Here is a 7,764-nt window from a genome sequence, read left to right as displayed (position 1 = left end):
TGAGTCAAGGGTGAAGAAGCTGCCCTGTAGTTTAAAAAATACACTGAGGAGTGCCTGTTTAACTGTCTAATTTCCAAATTAATTGCAATAAGAACTTAACAAAACAAACTCTAGCTAATAGTCTCAGCGAACTTTGCCCAGCAAGCTGACAGGCTGGAATTCAGCTAGCACAATAGCTCAGGCTGCAAAGGGGGAATGTCTTTCCTTCTGAAAGGGAGAAGAGATTGCCTTTTTTTTCCCCCAGTGAAGGCTCGTCCAGGCCTGCCATTGCCCTGATAGGAGAAGGGAAAACAAAAGCAAGGACTGTTTTTCCACTCAAATAATCAACTGTAATTAATAGAAACAACTTCCCTGAAACAGAGGCATAACAGAAAGGGCTTATGACTTATGCATTGGAAGAGAGCAGTCTTTTTAGCAAGGGAAGTTGATAGTGGTTGAAGTATTAATTTTGACAATTACCACACAGAATTCTTAAGAAGATAGAGCCACCCTACACGGAGGCCACACAGGGAATTACTATTGTTAACATTAGTACATGTACAAGCCATGTGCATATGAAAATAAAGGTAATAATCCCCATTTGTACAGACTTTTGCAGCTTTCAAAGTACTTTCAGATCCATTATCCCATTTGATCCCCCAAACTATTCTATGAGATAGAGGTAATTATGACTAATCCTACTCAGTAGATCAGGAAACTGAGGCTCACAGAATTTTCATAGCTCCCTGAGAATAAGGGCTATGTTGTTTTTCTCTTTGTGCCTTGCACTGAGTAGGTGCTTAATAAATGTTGATTTCCCAAAGGCCATACCTAGACAAGATCCCTTGATCTTAGTCTATGTGATCTTAGTCCTATGTGATTTTTGCTGCTACGAAAATATGCACAGAAAAACATGGAACTATGAAAATATGCAGATTAAAACATGTAAATAATAGCTGACATTTATAGAGTACTTTAAGGTTTGCAAAGTGCTTTATATATCAATGAAAAGGGCCTCAGTATAGACATTAGGATCTAGTCTTCTTTGTTGATGTCAGCAGGGTGATATCTTGACTTGCCAGTGAATTGGATTTAAAAGAGGCAAGTTGTGCAAAGTCATCATCTTCCAGAGTCATCTGAGTCCAGTGGCAAGACACAGGACAAAGAGCAAGTGAGGCTTTGGCTGGGACTTATTATTGACCAATCAGTGAGAGTCAGAGTGATTTGGATTTAAAGACATAGTAAAGTAGCTCCATTTAAATCCCATTGGTTTCATCAAAGCCTGGTTTTCTGGAACTCTACTTCTAGAAATCATAACTGAAACAACATAAGGCAAAAGAATTAATTGTCTGTTTGTTGGGGTGGGGAGATGGAATAAATACGGAAGGAAGAAAAAAAAACTAGCCCCCAAACTCCAAGGTATCTTTTGAAGTTTAAGCTACTACTTACTTAGTGGGTGCAAAACACTCTGCTACTTGTCTGGGAATACAAAGTTGGGAATACAAAATAAGAAGGGCTAGTAATCATTGATCTTAGACAAAGTCAAACTTAAAGATTAAATCAAGAGAAATCTACATTATGTGTCAGCCATATTAATACTGTTTTAGATGCAAATTCGTATGGGTAAATATGTATGTATGTATATATATATGTATGTGTATGTATATGAATGGGTATGTGAGTGGGTGTGAATATATATATGAGTGTATATATACATATGTATATATAAGTATATGTGTTATATATAAATATATGTGCTTAATTGTAGTTTACTTGGGTGAGGTGGGGAGAATGAAAGGGGAAAAAAGAATAAAGTAAAAAGTGCACAGCAAAGAACAAAAGAATAACCTACAAGGAAGCAAAGGTAAGATGGGCACATGAATATATCTCTTCTATAATTCTACATATTTTCCTGGAGGCAGCCTTAGTCTCAGTTGAAATAAATAATTACTCCAAAATCCAGCCAGCTAGTAATAATGAAGACGTTTATTTCTCCTTCCAAATTAGCCTGGTTAGTTCAGAGAGCTATCTCTCTGCTTGAGCTCTTGCAGCTTTGTCCTTGGCTCCTGCCTCTGCTTTTCTTCAGCCTCCAGCTCAACTCCGATTCCTGGCTTCTCAATCTCCAACTGAGGCAAGTAGGCCTCTATATCTCCCAGAGTGCTCTATTTATGCTACTTCTCCAAGAGTGGGATTGTGGGATATCTCCCAGCATGCTCTCTGGCCCTAAGGAAGGTATGAATTCAGATATCTCTTTCTAGACCCTAAATCTCCCAAATTGTAAACTCCATTGAGTACTTAGATACTTATGAGCTCTCTAAAGGTATGAACACAAGCATTGTTTCCATCAGTATTAGCAACTTATCACCTTGTAAGGGATTCCTGTAAGGTGTGAACCAATAAGCACTGTATCAATTCTATTGAGTTAACACCAGGATTCTGACATCACCCTTGAGTATTCACCTTGTTTCAAGTTGAGTTGACACTAGGATTCCAACAGTTATATATTTTGACTGCTCCCTACTGTTCTGCTAGGTACATGTGTTGGAATCTTTACAAACTGTTAAGCCATTGGAATTGATTTGATTTTAGAAAGAGATATTTTGGGCCAGAACTTGAAACAAAGTACTAAGTACAACTGATGGAAACAATGCTTGTGTTCACACCTTTAGAGAGCTCATAAGTATCTAAGTACTCAATGGAGTTCACTGTTTGGGAGAATGCAGGGTAGGGCTTAGTCCGAATTCACACCTCCCTTAGGGCCAGAGAGCACTCTGGGAGATAACCCAGAATCCCTCTCCCTCCAGAAGGCGGAGTTAACCTTTGGGAGATCACATATATAGGGAGCTTTTGAAGCTTGAGCTTAGTTCTTCTTGTGGGATTGACTGGAGTTAGTTACTTGAAGAGTAACTAGAAACTCTGGGAGGTTAAGAGAGATTTACTTGGAGTCGGAGAGAGCTCTTGGAACCCACAAGCCCTATCTTTGAGGCAAGAGATTCATTGCATCTTCTACCTTGGTGCTGGCTGGAGGCTGAAGAAAGCAGAGGCAGAAGCGAAGGACAAAGCTGCAAGATCTCTTACCAAGCAGAGAGATAGACCTCAACTAACAGGGCTAATTTGGAAAGAGAAATAAACGTTTGCATTTTTAGCAGCTGGCTGCATTTTGGAATATTATTCGATTATAACTGAAACTAAGGCTGCCTTCAGAAAACCTTCACATTTTGGCGCCCTGAACGTGGAACTGACAGGACCCTCAGTGGATTTCACTGGAAAAGCTCGGATCCTGATTTCAGTAGAAAAGCCTCTGATCCTGATTTAAGTGGAAAAGCCTGTGACCCTGATCGAGTGGAAAAGTGTCCTCAACTCAGAAATTAGAATCAAGAATGACGCAGAGGAGAAAGTGTTTCAGTGCAAATGTTTATTCTGAAGTGCCTGATGGAGGATGGGGCTGGGTAGTGGCTTTTTCATTTTTCTTGATAGAAGCACTTACATATGGTGTCATCAAATTATTTGGTATCTTCTTTAATGACATAATGAACAGTTTTAAGGAAACCAACAGCAGAATCTCATGGATAATATCAATATGCGTGTTTGTGCTAACATTTACAGCTCCTCTGTCCACGATATTGACTAATCGTTTTGGCCATCGTCCAGTGGTGATGGCAGGAGGACTGCTTGTCAGTGTGGGCATGATGGTGGCATCCTTTGCACAAAATGTTGTTCATATGTACATAACTATTGGAATAATATCTGGTTTGGGATTCTGCCTTAGCTTTCTCCCTACTGTCACCATTCTGTCACTATACTTTGAAAAAAGGCGGTCCCTTGTGACTGCAGTTGCTTCCACAGGAGAATGTTTTGCAATGTTTGCTAGTGCACCAGCTATCACAGCTTTAAAAGAAAAGATTGGCTGGAGATACAGTCTCTTTTTCGTTGGTGTCCTACAGTTAAATATTATCATCTGTGGATCCTTGCTTCGACCAATTATAATCAGATCACCTGGAACACCAAAAGAATCCTCAGTTGAAAATTGGGAAGTACAATATATGCTTGAAAATGAGAAAACACACACCTCAATAGACTCCATTGACTCAGGAATAGAATTAACTATCTCACCTAAAAATGTGCCTACTCATGCCAGTGCAGAACCTGAGCCCAAGACTGACATAGAAATCTTGGTAGAGTCCAATGATACAAAAACAAGTGAAAAGGCTTCATTATTGGACTTTTCCATTTTGAAAGAAAAGAGTTTCATTTGCTATACACTTTTTGGTGTATTTGCTACACTTGGATTCTTTGCTCCCTCTTTGTATATCATTCCTCTGAGCATCAGTCTGGGTATTGACCAGGATCGTTCAGTTTTTACATTATCTGCAATGGCAGTGGCAGAAATTTTTGGAAGAATGAGTGCTGGTTTTGTCCTTGATAGAAAGCCCATCCGTAAGATCTATATTGAGCTTATCTGTGTTATTTTGTTGACTATATCTTTATGTGCCTTTCCTTTTGCTTCTGAATTTTGGGGTCTTATAACATGCAGTGCATTTTTTGGGTTCATGCTTGGAACAGTAGCAGGCACTCATATTCCTCTACTAGCTGAAGATGATGTAGTGGGAATTGAGAAGATGGCTTCTGCAGCTGGAGTCTATGTCTGCGCTCAGAGTATATCAGGACTTGCTGGACCACCCCTTTCAGGTTTTCTAGTGGATACCACCAAGAATTATGCTTCAGCTTTCTACTCCTGCACAGCTGGCATGCTACTAGCAGCTGTTTTTCTAGCATCTGTGAGACCATGCAAAGTTGGATTATATCAACATCCTCAAGATGAAGTGAAGCCTAACAGTCAGAACTCAAAATCTTTACAAGGTACACCTGAAGACTTTCTTGAAATGGACCTTGGGAAACATGAAAACAAAGGAAATAAGAAAAATAATGTAGTATGATAAGTTCTTCAAATATCAAAAACTGGGTTGATAGGATATTGAGGAAAAGGTGACTGACTACCTTTTCTTCCCCACTTTCATAAATACATCTTAACAGGAATGTATATGTGAACAGGACTATCTACATCTTTTTGAAAAGGTTTCTTTTTCAGTTTGTTTTTAAGTCAGCTAAACAAACAAACAAACAAAAAGGATTCCATTCCATTCCATCGTAAGTTATTAGCTATATGAGGATGTGTTAGACTTTCATATTCCTGTTTTTAAAGAGGTGCTAAGCATTGGCCACATGTTTCCACAGCTCTAGTTCCCATAGCAGTAAACTGGGATCTTATGAAATAAACATAGCCCATGTGACAATGAGCAGATCATGCAAAAATTCTTAAGCACCACTAAAACTTCTTTTATCTTTTTAGAAAAATGAATACATAGGCAAATATGAATTTAAAAAAATTTAATGACTTTGGTGTTTCCATTTGGGAAAATATGGACTCTTATTTTTCTAAATAGATTAATTTAATGTAGCATTTTAGACCAAATAGTTTATCAATAAAGGAAGGGATTGTGAAATAACTAACAATAACAACTTGAATTGGGTAAATGTGAAGATTACCACTTATTTTTATGACCAGTTTTTACCATAAGTATTTTAATACAAAACACTTTTCCAGAATAGCATTCTCAAATAGATTTCCTGTTGTTTTGAGTTATTCCTATATCTGTGATTATAGTATCTTAAATTTAAACTAGTATTTATTTTTAAATTATTCTAGGATGTTTAAAAGCTGATAGTTATTATGAGAAATTAAATATGAAAACTAATAAAAATGCATTTTTACCTCCTTTCAGCTATCCTTTCAATGCCTCAAAAAATCTTTTATTTTGTAAAATTACTGTCTTGAAAACCCAGGCTGTAATGATTTCTAAATTTTGCTTTGGAATTATTTTACACAAACTGTGCTATTTTAAAATAGATAAAACCCCACTCGAGCAAGAACAGAAAACCCACCTTACTGGATGTGGTTTAGTTTTTTAGTTTATTTTTTTTAATCATTCATCTCCTAAAAATACTTGAGGATTTTCTTTAATCAAATTGTATTATACTAAATATTTAAGGCATTTCTGATTTTTAAAAAAAATTACTGAATTGTTGAAATATTAAGACACTTAGGACTATCATTGAGTTGCAAGACACTGTTTACATCTTAAGACTGGGTTGTTGTCTGTTGTTGGTTTTCCAGCTTACACTACATGTACAGAATTTCCTATTTCAAAGTTACTTATGAAGGAAAGTGTGAAGGCAACAGGGTAGGCTATGCTCTTTGCTTTGATTTATACAGAATTTCATTTGGTCAGTGGTGGCCCTGAGTGCTCCCAGAGTGCTCTCTGGCCCTAAGGGAGGTGTGAATTGGGACTAAGCCCTACTAAACCCTGCATTCTCCCAAATGTGTGAACTCCATTGAGTACTTAGATACTTATTAGCTCTCTAAAGGTGTGAACACAAGCATTGTTTCCATCAGTTGTACTTTAGTACTTTGTTTCAAGTTCTGGCCCAAAATATCTTTCTAAGATCAAATCAACTCCAATGGCTTAACAATTTGTAAAGATTCCAACATACATGATTTTGTTTTGTTTTGTTTTCCCCTTCTATCTTTCTTTTTCTATTCTGTTTTTTATTTTGTATTCAGGTCCAGGAAAAAAAAAAAAAAAAAAAAAAACCTGATAAAGTGGAAAAAAAATTCTTTGCTACAAGGGATGACTCATTGGAGAGGACTACAACTGGAAACAAAGATAATGTTAAAAACAAAAAAAAATAGTAATTTAAAAAAATTTAGATTTAGGAAACCATGTCAAATGCAGTTAGGAAAACCCAGACATAAATTTCATAAGGATCTGGAGAATTATATACATTTTTTCCTATTAAATCTCAATATCTTTAGTTAAGGAAAGAAGGAAAGCATGTATTTCCATATATATTTTACAAATGCAGGAATAGAAACAGAGGGGAGGGCACTGATCAACTTTAGATACCTTAATAAGTCTTATTTAGAAAACCAAGAACTGGATATTTTTACTTCCCATTAAGGGTAGCCATTACAACTTCTTTATAAATAAGTCATAATTATAATTGTTCACAATGTAACATTGTAATAGGTTATATCTTTCTATAAAAGAGAGAATTCCTGTGTGTTGGTCTAATGCAATATTTAAGAAACGTGTTAACAAGTTTATTATTCTGTATCCCCAGCTCTTTCCCTATAACTGGGTTCTCACAATCCCCATACAAGTGTCCACAAGAGGACAGTGTTTATCCTTTTTAATGCCTCTGTAATACTAGTGTATCTCTCCACATCCATTTTTGCATCTTCCCCATATCTTCATTATTAATATCAAATACTTATTGAGAGCTTCTATGCACAAAGCACAGTGCTAGTCCCATATACTTCTGGAGTTTATAATCTAGTTGAGGAAAAATACACAGTTTGTGAGCCAGGTCTGATTTAGGTAGGTCCCATGGTTCAGGTAACTTTTTCATAGAATATCTAATATTTTACAAAGAAAGCAACAGTAATATGGACATGATATATTCATTGATGACAGAGCACTGAATGGATACATACACATTCACCTGATATATATATATATATATATATATATATATATTATGTATGTATGTATACATATACCTATCTATATGTTTAATATATTCATGTATATATTTCACATACACATATATCAGATGTATAAAGCCCCTCTTATTTCCACATATAGCAGAGTCTAGTCAGCAGTGTGCTTGCTGAGATGGGATATAGTGACATCTCATTCTCTTCATTTTATATATAAAGAAAAA

The 7,764-nt window shown here is 36.3% G+C and overlaps 1 pseudogene; it reads left to right on the top strand.

Moving 5' to 3' along the window:
* The first annotated feature begins 3,221 nt into the window (after positions 1 to 3,221).
* On the top strand, positions 3,222 to 5,059 carry LOC116423782 (annotated as a pseudogene).
* Positions 5,060 to 7,764: the final 2,705 nt, after the last annotated feature.

Source organism: Sarcophilus harrisii, chromosome 1 (genome assembly GCF_902635505.1).
Source record: "Sarcophilus harrisii chromosome 1, mSarHar1.11, whole genome shotgun sequence".
Taxonomy (NCBI): domain Eukaryota; kingdom Metazoa; phylum Chordata; class Mammalia; order Dasyuromorphia; family Dasyuridae; genus Sarcophilus; species Sarcophilus harrisii.
Note: the sequence above shows the minus strand (reverse complement) of the source record. Positions and strands in the feature narration are given on the sequence as shown.